This window comes from Pan troglodytes, chromosome 2, assembly GCF_028858775.2.
Source record: "Pan troglodytes isolate AG18354 chromosome 2, NHGRI_mPanTro3-v2.0_pri, whole genome shotgun sequence".
In the NCBI taxonomy this organism is placed as follows: domain Eukaryota; kingdom Metazoa; phylum Chordata; class Mammalia; order Primates; family Hominidae; genus Pan; species Pan troglodytes.
The window spans coordinates 110754948-110766678 of record NC_086015.1 but is presented as its reverse complement, the minus strand read 5'-3'; the positions used below and the strand labels follow the sequence as shown (position 1 = coordinate 110766678).

Sequence of the window (11731 nt, the reverse complement as noted above, 5' to 3'; positions counted from 1 at the left end):
GGTCTTACTGAAGAAGTTTTACTTCTATCTATAATAGTGAATTATCTTCATTTGTTATTTCTGGGCAGCTTTTCACTGTAATGTCTAGCTATTCAGAAAAAAAAAGCTATTAAGGAAAAAATCTACTAAAATAGATTACTAATATTTAGTTATATAGAAAAAATAACTTAGGATACATTATAGCTATGCTTTAATAAAGGGCCGTGTGGAATTTGGATTTAAGGGTTCTCAGTCAGATTCCCTCACTAATGCAATTGCAGATTCCTACATTTCTTCCTGAAGGTGGCAGTATTTTAGTGACAAAAACTGACAACAAGCTGAGTAACTGTACCAGAGCTCTCGGAGATCAACAAAGGTGCCGCTTTTGAATGTGAAAGTTTTTTCAAGACTTTTCTATTTCTTGGTTTGAATCGTGTGCCTGTAGGGACACATGCTGCCTGCTTACTGAACAGTGACTACTTAGGATAAGGACTCAGGCAAGTAAGGTTGCATTTTAGTCTCTCAGATATTGGGGGAAAATTTTGGTGACATTGGAGAGAGAGATAAATGAAATATTTTATTAAATTTAGAATTTAATGTAAAGTAGCAAATACAGAGGCAAGAAACAGAATAATGTGTTTTATGGTTGTCAGCTACCATCTTTAATTGGTGAGTGACCATTTCATTTGTACTGTTACTTTTCTTAAGAGACAAACAAAATTTTCTAAGTGTTTGTAGATGTAATGACTATGTAAACAAAACCTTATTTTTGTTAGCAATTAACACATTGCCAGAAGAAATGAGAGCATTAACAGATTTTGGAACAAATAGCATATTAACAATCAAAAGAAAATGACTTTTATACATTTTAAGCTGCAAATTCTGGGAGGAGAAAGTGTAGACGTCTATGTATATATGTGTTAATTAACTAACATGGGGAAATAAAGAAACATAAACAAAAGTAAATACAGATGAACAAAACTTATCTAAAAAGTGAGTGTCAAACTGGTTGTGTTACTTAGTTTATTATGATATTTTAAATAACCAATAAACATTAACAGTGTTGATGTTTGTTGTTAATTCATCATTTACTTTGATTGGACAAGGACATGTTAAAATAGGCTGGCTGATTTGTGGTACTGTCTGTTTGCTGAAAATATCTGTATTATAGTTCTTCCAAAGGAACTAGAAACTACAGAGCCCCAAGCGACACTGGATTTGTAGTCCTCTGAAAGTTGTCACTGATAATGGAGATAAACTTGTTCTTATAGTAGTAGCAACATGATATTTTATTCAGTTTATAATATCCTTAAAAATTCTCTTGAAAATAAAATATTTATCCTTCAGGTTTTTCATAAATTCAGTGACAAAATTCTCCTTTCTGTGCTAGCTATATAAATTGTGCCAATTTATGTTGACATTCCATTTATGAGTGAAGTCCCACAAAGTTTTTGCTGGTTTTTCAAAATGTCAATCTCTACATTTATAGACACCTTAGGGATATTTTCTTATACATCCCACTAGCTAGTGAACTAAAACTCTCTATTCTTGCATCATAGGTATTCACTGAACTCTATCTTTTCTCTTCTTTTTTACATTATACTGTGAATGTCTACTAGATTCACAGCCACTCTTTTCAGAAAAAAAAACATTCAATTATTTACTTTTTTTTTTAATACAGAGAAGTTTTAGATTCACAGCAAAATTGAGCAAAAAGTACAGGGAATTCCCATATACCTCCTGTCCCCACACATCCACAACCTCCCCTGCTGTCAACATCTGGCACCAAGGTGGTACATTTGTTCCAATCAATGAGCCTACATTGACACATTATTACCAAAAGTCACTAGTTTACAGTACGGTTTACTCTTGGTGCTGTACATTTTACAGCTTTTGACAAATGTTTAATGACATGTGTTCACCATTGTAGTATCATATGGAATAGTTTTGCTGCCCTAAATAACTTCTGGGCTCTGTCTTTCCTTCCCTTCCCTCTTTGCCCTCTAACTTCTGGCAGCCACTAATTTTTTTTTTTTTTACTGTCTCTATAGTTTTGCCTTTTCAAGAATGTCATATAGTTGGAGTATGAACCCTTTTCAGATTGGCTTCTTTCACTTAGTAATATGCATTTGTTTCTTCCATGTCTTCATGCCTTGATAACTTATTTCTTTTTAGTGCTGACTAATATTCCATTGTATGAATACACCACAGTTTCTTTACTACTGAAGGAGATCTTGGCTGCTTCCAAGTTTTGATAATTATGAATAAAGCTGCTAAAAACATCTGTGTGAAGGTTTTAGGGTGGACATAAGTTTCTAGTTCATTTGGGTAAATACAATGAAGTGCAAATGCTGAATTTTATGGTAAGAGTATGTTTAGTTTTGTAAGAAACTGCCAAACTGTCTTCCAAAGTGACTGTGCCATTTTGCATTCCACCAGCAATGAATGAGAATTCTTGTTGCTTTAACATCCTTGCCTGCATTTGTTGTTAGTGTTTTGGATTTTAGTCATTCTAATAGGTATGTAGTCGCATCTTGTTTTAATATGCAATTTCCTGATAACATATGATTAGGAAAATTAATATGTATCAGATAATTATTTTTCTTAGCATTTTGCTACTTTTGCTCAGAATTTTGCCTATAAGACTCATCCATGTTGTTCTATGTATCAGTAGTTCATTCTTATTGCTACATAGTATTCTTTTGTATTGATATACTGTAATTTGTTTATTCATTCTCCTGTTGATGGACATTTAGATTGTTTCCATTCTTTGGCTATTGTGAATAAATTTGTTATGAACATTCTTGTGCAACTCTTTTATTACAGTAATATGTTTTCATTTCTCTATGATAAGATACAGGAGTTGAGTTGCTATTTCAAGTAGATGTATGTTTAACTGTAAAAAAACTGCTTAGCATTATTGCAAGGGATACCATTTATCTGTCAGTAAAATTTGAGAGTTCCTGTTGCTCTGCATCCCACCAACACTTGGTGATGTCACTTTCTGCTTTTATTCATTGTGTAGGTGTATAGTACATCTCAGTGTGCTGGGCTTTAAAAAATTATTAAACTTTATATTTATTTATTTAAAAATTGTTTTTTAATTTTTTTTCTTTTTTTTTTGAGACAGAATTTCGCTCTAGTTGCCCAGGCTGGAGTGCAATGGTGCGATCTCGGCTCACCGCAACCTCCACCTCCTGGGTTCAAGCAATTCTCCTGCCTCAGCCTGCCGAGTAGCTGAGATTACAGGCACTTGCCACCACACCTAGCTAATTTTGTATTTTTAGGAGAGACGGGGTTTCTCCATGTTGATCAGGCTGATCTCAAACTCCCGACCTCAGGTGATCCGCCTGTCTCTGCCTCCCAAAGTGCTGTGATTACAGGTGTGAGCCACTGCGCCCGGCCAACTTTATTTTTAAAAGCAGTTTTAGGTGCATAGCAAAATTGAGAGGAAAGTGTAGAGTTCCCATTTACCTCCTGTCCCCACACATGCACAAAGCTCATAGTTTATATTAGAGTTCACTCTTGGTGTTGTACATTCTATGGGCTTTTAAAAATGTATAATTATTTCCTCCCTTCCTTTTGTATCATTGCTGTTATTCATTTCATTTATACATAAGCATATATAATCAAATGCATTGTTGCTATTATTTTGAAGAAAGTATTATCTGTTAGACCAAGTAAGAATAAGAAAAATAAGTTTTTATTTCACCTTCATTCAGTCTCTGATGCTCTTCTTTTCTTTACGTAGATCTGAGTTTCTAGTCTATATCATTTTCCTTCTTTCTGAACAACTTATTTTAACATTTCTCAGTCTACTGGCTCAATTTTTGTTTGTCTGAGAAAGTCTTTATTTCTCTTCCACTTTTAGAGGATAATTTTATGGCGTACAAAATTCTAGGTTGGTGTTCTTTTTTTCTCTCAACACTTTAAGTATTTCACGCCACTCTCTTCTTGCTGGCCTGGCTTCTGGGAAGAAGTTGGGTGTAATTCTTATCTTTGTTCCTTTGTAAGTAAGGTGCTTTTTATTTTCTTCTGCCTTCTTTCCAAAAAAAATTTTTTTTGTTTCTGAAGTTTGAACATGGTATGCCTCGGTGTAGGGGTTTTTATTTTGTTTTTCTGTTTTGCTTTTTTGCATTTATCCTGCTCGCTGATCTTTTGAGTTTTCTGGATCTGTGGTTTGCTGTCTGACATTAATTTGGAGGAAATTCCCAGTCGTTATTGCTTTAAATATTGCTTCTTCCCCTTTCTTTATGTCTTTTTCTTCCGGCATTCCTATTACGTGCATGGTATATCTTTTTTAGTTGTCCCAGAGTTCTTGGATATTTTGTTCTCTTTTTTTTTTCAATTTTATTTTTCTCTTCACTTTTAAGTTTTGGAAATGTCTATTCATATCTTTAAGCTCAGAGGTTCTTTCCTCAGTTGTGTCCAATCTACTAATGAGTCCATCAAAGGCGTTCTTCATTTGTAAGTGTTTTTGACCTCTAGGCTTTCTTTTGATTCTTTCTTAGAATTTCCATCTCTCTGCACTATCTGTTCTTGCATGTTGTGTACTTCTTCCAGTAGAGCCCTTAGCATATTAATCATAGTTGTTTTGCATTCCTGGTTGGATAATTGCAACATACCTGTCATAGCTGACTCTGGTTCTAATGCTTGCTCTCTCTCTCTAAACTGTGTTGTTTGCCTTTTAATTTTTATATTCTGTATTGTATGCCTTATAATTTTTTGTTGAAATCATACATGGTATATATGTAAAAGAATCTCTAATAACCAGGCCTTTAGTGGTGTAGTTTAAGGTATGAAGGAAGAAAAGCATTCTGTATCCTATGATTAGGTCTCAGTGTTTCTGTAGGCCTGTACTTCGCCAGTGCTTCTCAATGCTATTTCCCCTATTAGGCTAGACAGGATGGCTACAGAGGGCTGGCATTGGATATTTCCCTTCCCCTGCGTAGGTTGGGCTCTGATAAAACTCTAGCAGGTTAGCTTCTGGTCCTGAGGACAGGACTTGTTAAAAAGAACAGATAGATTCTTTTTTCATTCCCTCACCAGAAGCATAGGGAGATTTTTCTCCATTATTCACTATCAGGACATGGACATGGTAGAGTTCCCAGAGGTAAAATTCACAAAGCATGAGGGATCCCCCATGCCTGGGTCCTCCTAAAATTGTAAGGTCTCAGGCTGGTTCTCACTCAGCCTCCAGACGTTCAAGTTTTCCTGCTCTGCTACTAGTTTAGGCTGAAGTTTTCTAACCTGCCCCTGGGGTTTCTGCTGTGATAAATTCCAATTCTCTGTATTTGCTTGTTGCTCTCTTCAAGTTTGGGGCAGTGGTTTGCCCTGTGACCTCACTTCTCTGACAGCTCTAAGAAGTGCTGTTGATTTTTCAGGTTGTTCAGCTTTTTGCCTCTTGTTAGGAAGTGTGACAACTTCTAAGTTCTTCACAGGCCAGACTAGAAACGGAAAGTCTCCAGTTCTTTACTTTTTAATCACAGATGTGAGCCTGCTATGCAGAAAAATTGAGGCAATGTCCATATATTCATCTGATTTTTGTACCTAATGCTTTGGAAACCTTTTGGAGAAAAATATTAATGAAATATAATTTTTACATTCTCCTGAAATAGAGCAGAATAAGCATGAAACAAGTACAGAGTAATTCTAGCTTCATGTTGGTATGTAATACCTGAGATAAGCAAAATTCTAATTTTTAAATCACTCACTGTTTGTGTATGGTTTCAAAGGCATTATGAAATGTTTATATAGACATAATACCAAACATGAACAAAATTCACTCCTACCCCATTTATCCCCTGACTCTTCTCTAGAGCCCTTACTGTTAGTGGCACTGAACCCAGTTTGGTGGTAGAAGGAAGACAAGCACAAGTTGACTACATTTTAAAAAAAATTTTCTTTGTTTGAATAGTCACAAACAGGTTTTGTTCTGAAGCTATCAAAGTACAAAATGTTCCTAAACTATTAAATATTTCACCAATATGGTTAATTTTTCCACATGGATTATAATTCCTAGAAAGCTCAGAAAATATTTTTTGGAGAGACTCTTGTTCTCTGAGACAGCTCTGATTGTTGGCATTCAGTAAGCAATGCATGCTATTTTCCCAATTTTGGCTCCCCAGAAAAATAGGTCCCTAATACCTTATAAGTATTGTTTCCACACTTTTATGCATAGAATAATATAACTCAATGGACATAAGGATCAAAGATGCTATGAAAACTCATAGGTGAGTAAAATTAGTTTTGATTGAGGAATGAAGACAAAGATCATAAAAGCTAATGGCATTAAACATTTTAAGACCAGCAGTATGCACCAACAGCTTTAAAAATCTCCATGCCCATTTGTCTAGGTATTCCACTTCAAAGTTATTGCAATTTCAAAGTTATTCATCATAACACTATTTAAAACAGCAAAACAACTAACATCTGGGAAATAGGAAAAACCAAGTAAAAATGTGATCCTGTCAATAGAAAGCCATGAAACCACAGGAATAACTTTGAAAATGTTTGTCTTCCATGCCATTAGCTTCATTATCTTTTTGATCCTTTGACCAAGGGTAATTTCCCTCACCTATAAACTTGTACATTATTTTTGATCATTATGTTTATCAGATTACAGAATTTATGTATTTTGTTGACACCCATTAAACTATAAACTTGTTGAAGTGAGGGATTTTGTCCTACTCATCTATTTTTTTAACATGGCATATACCATTATATTCTTCGAGAAAAACATAAATGAGAGACAAAGTGTCAAATGAATTTCAGTTACCATGGTTTAATAAATAGTACCAGTACCCTCATAACATGGTTCAAGTTTTAGTTACTAAGGTATATTATCAGTGACTAATTACATAAGATACAAACTTTGTTGCTGGGGACAATGTCACCTGCAGTTTGTTGCAGTGTCCAGGAAGTGAACTAAAGACTATGGCTGCCATGTCAAATCCTCCAGTAGAACACTCACTCTTCCCTCTAGTTTTTTTTTTTTTAAATCATGACAGAAAACACATAATATAAAATATATTATCTTAATCATTCAAAGTGCACAGTTCAGTGGTATGAACTATATATTCATTTGTTGTATAACGGTTCTGTAGGACATTTTGATCTTGTAAAACTGAAACTCTATACCCATCAAACAACTGCTTATTTTTCCCTCCCCTCAGTCACAGGAAACCACCATTCAACTTTCTGTTTCTATGATTTTGTCTGCTAGATATTGCATGTAAGTGGAATTGTACAGTATTTGTCCTTGTGTGACCCTCTAGTTATGTTCTGTACCTAATTTGTCATGTGGCCATCTCACAGAGGGAAGGATGAAGAAAGGGAACCATGTGTATATACTGTATTAAATATTGGTTAAGATTATTTTTCTTATTTTTCAAAACAAAAATTTATAATTAAAAGTTCTCACGTTTTCTTTCTCCAGCCTAATAGGTGCTTTTGTATTAACCCAATGTCAATACCCTCTAGCCAGAAACCCACCTGTAGCTGAAAAAGTTGAGTTTATTTCTCACTGCAGCAAGACAAAAATCATGCCATGGGAACTGTTTCAGTAAGAGGATGTTAAGAAAGGTGTATTAAAGAATTGGGGCTTTGAATGGGTGATTTTGAAAAGAGTCTAGGGAAACAATTTATTCTGCATAACTGCTGTCAGGAAGTGAAGGAAATTCTATGATTGGGTATCTCAATAAACCTTATTTATAAAGAAGGCAGGTGTATTAGACCATTCTTGCATTGCTGTAAAGAAATATCTGAAGGCTGGGCGTGGTGGCTCACACCTGTAATCCCAGCACTTTGGGAGGCCGAGGTGGGCGGATCACTTGAGGTCAGGAGTTTGAGACCATCCTGGCCAATATGGTGAAACCCAGTCTCTACTAAAAATACAAAAAAAATTAGCCCGGTGTGGTGGCACATGCCTGTAGTCCCAGCTACTCGAGAGGCTGAGGCAGGAGAATCACTTGAGCCCTGGAGGCAGAGGCTGCAGTGAGCCACTGCACTCACATGTTGTGCCACTGCACTCTAGCCTGGGCAACAGAGCAAGACTCTGTCTCAAAAAAAGAGAAGTATCTGAGACTTGGTAATTTATAAAGAAAAGAGGTTTAATTGGCTCACAGTTCTGCAGGCTTTACCAGAAGCATGGTGCTGGCATCCACTGGGCTTCTAGGGAGGCCTTAGTAAGCTTGTAATTATGGTGGAAGGCAACAGGGGATCAGGCATGTCACATGGTGAAAGCAGGAGCAAGTGAGAGAGAGTTGTGTCTGGGAGGTTTCACACAATTTTAAATGACCAGATCTCACGAGAACTCGCTATCAGGAAAACAGCACCTAGCCATGAAGCCTCCACCCCTATGATCTACACACCTTCCACTAGGCCCCACCTCTAGCATGGCGAGGGATTACAATTAAACATGAAATTTGGGTGAGAACAAAGATCCAAACCATATCAGCCGATTAGAGCAAGGGTAAAGCTATAATTAGTAAAGAAGCAACAGGGACTCATATTAGCTAGGAGAAAGAGATGTTTGGTATTTTGTGGGGTTTCTACAGTGGCCTTATTTTGATGTGTGCTTAGATAAAATAATGAAGTGGACTTATTAATATTTTGTTTCACTTTATCATGGTCTCAGAGTGGCTTTGTCTCATGCTGCTGTTTTGTGAGATTGCTAATGTTCAACAGAGGAACAATATGGCCTACCCATTAGCATTGGTCCAGTTTGTGGTAACACTGAGACCTGGTTGTGTCAGATTAGTTTCTGGATTTAGGGCCTGCTATTTTCTTGTTCATCACTTTCATAGACATGTAGGGTTGAAATCAGAGAAATCTATGATGCAGCTTCAATTTCGTTATTTACTTTCAGTGTGATCATGGGCAAATGATTTACTCTCTGTCACTTCAATTACCTATATGGTACCTACCTCAAAGGAACACAGTGAGCATTAAATGAGATAGAGCATCTGGAGTGCTGAGTAGATTGATTTGTACTGAGATCTCATGTTAACAATAACTGCCTTTTATTAGCTCTCTCTCATGGAGGATTCTTTTTTTTTCCATTTAAAAAACACACGTTTTGGGTGACTACCAAGTGTCAGGCACCATGCCGGGGATGCAATGATGAACATGTCATCTGTGGCCTCTTCCTCACAAAACCTGCAGCCTAGCATGAGTAACAAACAACTAGACAGGCAATTTAACAGAGGGTAAAAGTTTCTATGAAAAAGGACTATAGGAGTCTCTAAAATAGCTTAGCAGGACTGGAGAACTGTCTCTAGGAAAAAGTGTTGCTTATGATGATATCTAACAAAGGAACAGGAGTTATCTGTGATCTAGGTAGAAGGAACAGCATAAGCTAGGGCAGAAAAGTGAAAGAGAATATGGCACAGCCTGTTCGATGGAGAAACAAACAAATAAATAAAAAAAAATAACAGAAAGAAAAAGACTTGCACTTTTTAAGTGCACTCCATATGCAACAATTTCTTTTCAAGTCTTGTACATAATTTGATTTGCCACTGCAATAGTGATTACAGCTGATTAATTAATGATGATACAATGCTTTGAAAATACAAAGTGCAGCACATTTGCTAACAAAATGATGATTAATTAGCATGATTACTGTTCCAATATAGCCTCTGTTTACTATCTAAACTTGGACTTCCAAATGTCTGCTTGCCTTCATGCACCAAAGACAGCTGCTTCACAATGGTTTGGTGGCTATTTTTGGCCTTTCCTTCCCTGGGTTGTGAATGAACGTAGGACTAATAATGAAAGAAAAAAAAAGTGGTCAGAATGACTTCCAAGGTTTTTGCCTAACAAGGAATTCTACATTGTCTACTATTCTCTCTCTCTCAGTTTCTGCTACACTAAAATCATGCTGAAAAGTACTGGGAGTCTGTGCTATGGGGGCTTCTGGTGAAGCAAATGCACTGAGGGCCGTTGTTTCAGTATATCAACTTTCTTGGTTAGGGTCCACTAAATAAACATAACTTCTTGTGGATTTCAATATCACCCCACTATTACATACAATTTCTAGAGAAATAACAGACTAAATGGGATTCTAGCAGTGTGTATTTTTCCCTTGATAAAAAATACTTCAGTGTTATCATCTTCTGCTATTAATTAAAAAAATACAGAAACAATGCTGCTGAGTTTTAATTGTTGATGAACATCTAAACGTGCTTAGTTTACAGTTAAACACTATCCGAAGTGATTTTTTGTTTCTGTAATGAATAACCAGGATAAGCAGATGTGGGTGGCAGCATCCTATTGATAAAAATCATCTTGGTTAATAGACATAGGTGCATCAAAATGTTGGATTTAAACCAGTCTGAAGGAAGTTTCTAGTGAAATATTGTTCTTTTTAGGATGTAGAAAGTTCTCTTCAGTTGTCCAGTGTGTCAAGTGACTCCTGCATTTGGCTGGCTGGCATGATAAGCTGATAGGAATTTGGCTTGGAGAGGCTGCACTAACAGATATTGGCCTAAAAATGGTTGCAGACATGTTTTCATTGCAGGTGTTAAATGCTTGCAGCTATCTTTTGGCCTAGAGTATGTTCCCATTATTAGGTTAGTTCAAAAGTAATTGCAGTTTTCACCATTAAAAGTAATGCCACTAGATCTGCCTTAATAATCAGAGCTTATTTCTGGTAGGGGAGAAAAGACAAATTCACAAATATATTTACATTAAATTGAGCAGTTTGTGGTAAGTATAGTAAGAGATTATATAAATCTATGCTGAAAAGAAAGCAGAGAATGGAGAAATTACTCTGAGCTGGGTATTTTTCATGGTGGAGGGGCCTTTAGGAATGGGTCTTGAACAATACAAAGTATTTCAAATAGCAGAGATGGTATTATGGATTGGAAGAGGGAGAACATTCCAGGACTTGGAAATGGCATTGAGCAAGAATGTGGGGAAAAGCTGGCAATAGTTATTGCGTCCTGTCTATTCTGTCTCTGAACCCTCATTACATTTAAAGTCATTATTGATAGGTAAGGACTTACTACTGACATTTTGTTGTTTTTCTGCATGTTTTGTGTATTCTTTTTCCCTTCTTCATCTCTGCTATCTTCCTTTGTGATTTGATACTTTTCTATACCGGTAAGCTTTGATTCCTTTCTCTTTGTCTTTTGTGTATCTACTATAGGTTTTTGTTTTGTGGTTATCATAAGGCTTACATAAAACACCTTATAATTATATTATTCTATTTTGAGATAACAACTTAACTTCAATTACATGCAAGAGCTCTGCACATTTACTCACCCACATTTTGTTTTTGATGTCACAATTTACATAATTTCATATTGTATATTCATTAACAAATTATTGTAGTTACAGCTCTTTTTAATATTTTGTCTTTTAACCTTTGTACTTGAGTTATAAGTGATTTACACACCCTCATTACAATATTAGAGTAATTGGAATTTGACTATATATTTACCTTTACTGATGAGTTTTATGTTTTCACATGCTTCCTATATTATTAAAATTCTTTTGTTTTAGCTTGTGGAACTCCTTTTAGCATTTCTTGTAAGGCAAATCTAGTGGCAACGAACTCCTTCAGCTTTTGTTTGTCTGGGAAAGTGTTTATCTCTCCCTCATTTCTGAAGGGCAGATTTGTGGGTAGAGTGTTCTTGGTTGTCAGGTTTTTTCTTTCTGCACTTTGTATATATTATCCCACTCTCCTGACTTTCAAGGTTTTTGCTGAGAAATTCCCGGATGGTCTTATAGGAGTTCCCTCATATGTAAC

The 11731-nt window shown here is 35.9% G+C and overlaps 1 long non-coding RNA gene across 1 annotated transcript in view; it reads left to right on the top strand.

Moving 5' to 3' along the window:
• Nucleotides 1-245: 245 nt before the first annotated feature.
• The window catches only part of LOC101057909 (uncharacterized), a 169622-nt gene continuing 158136 nt past the window's right edge, over nt 246-11731 (top strand). The window contains exon 1 of the long non-coding RNA XR_010155287.1: nt 246-476. This is a non-coding gene — a long non-coding RNA (uncharacterized LOC101057909). The remainder of the gene's footprint in view (nt 477-11731) is intronic.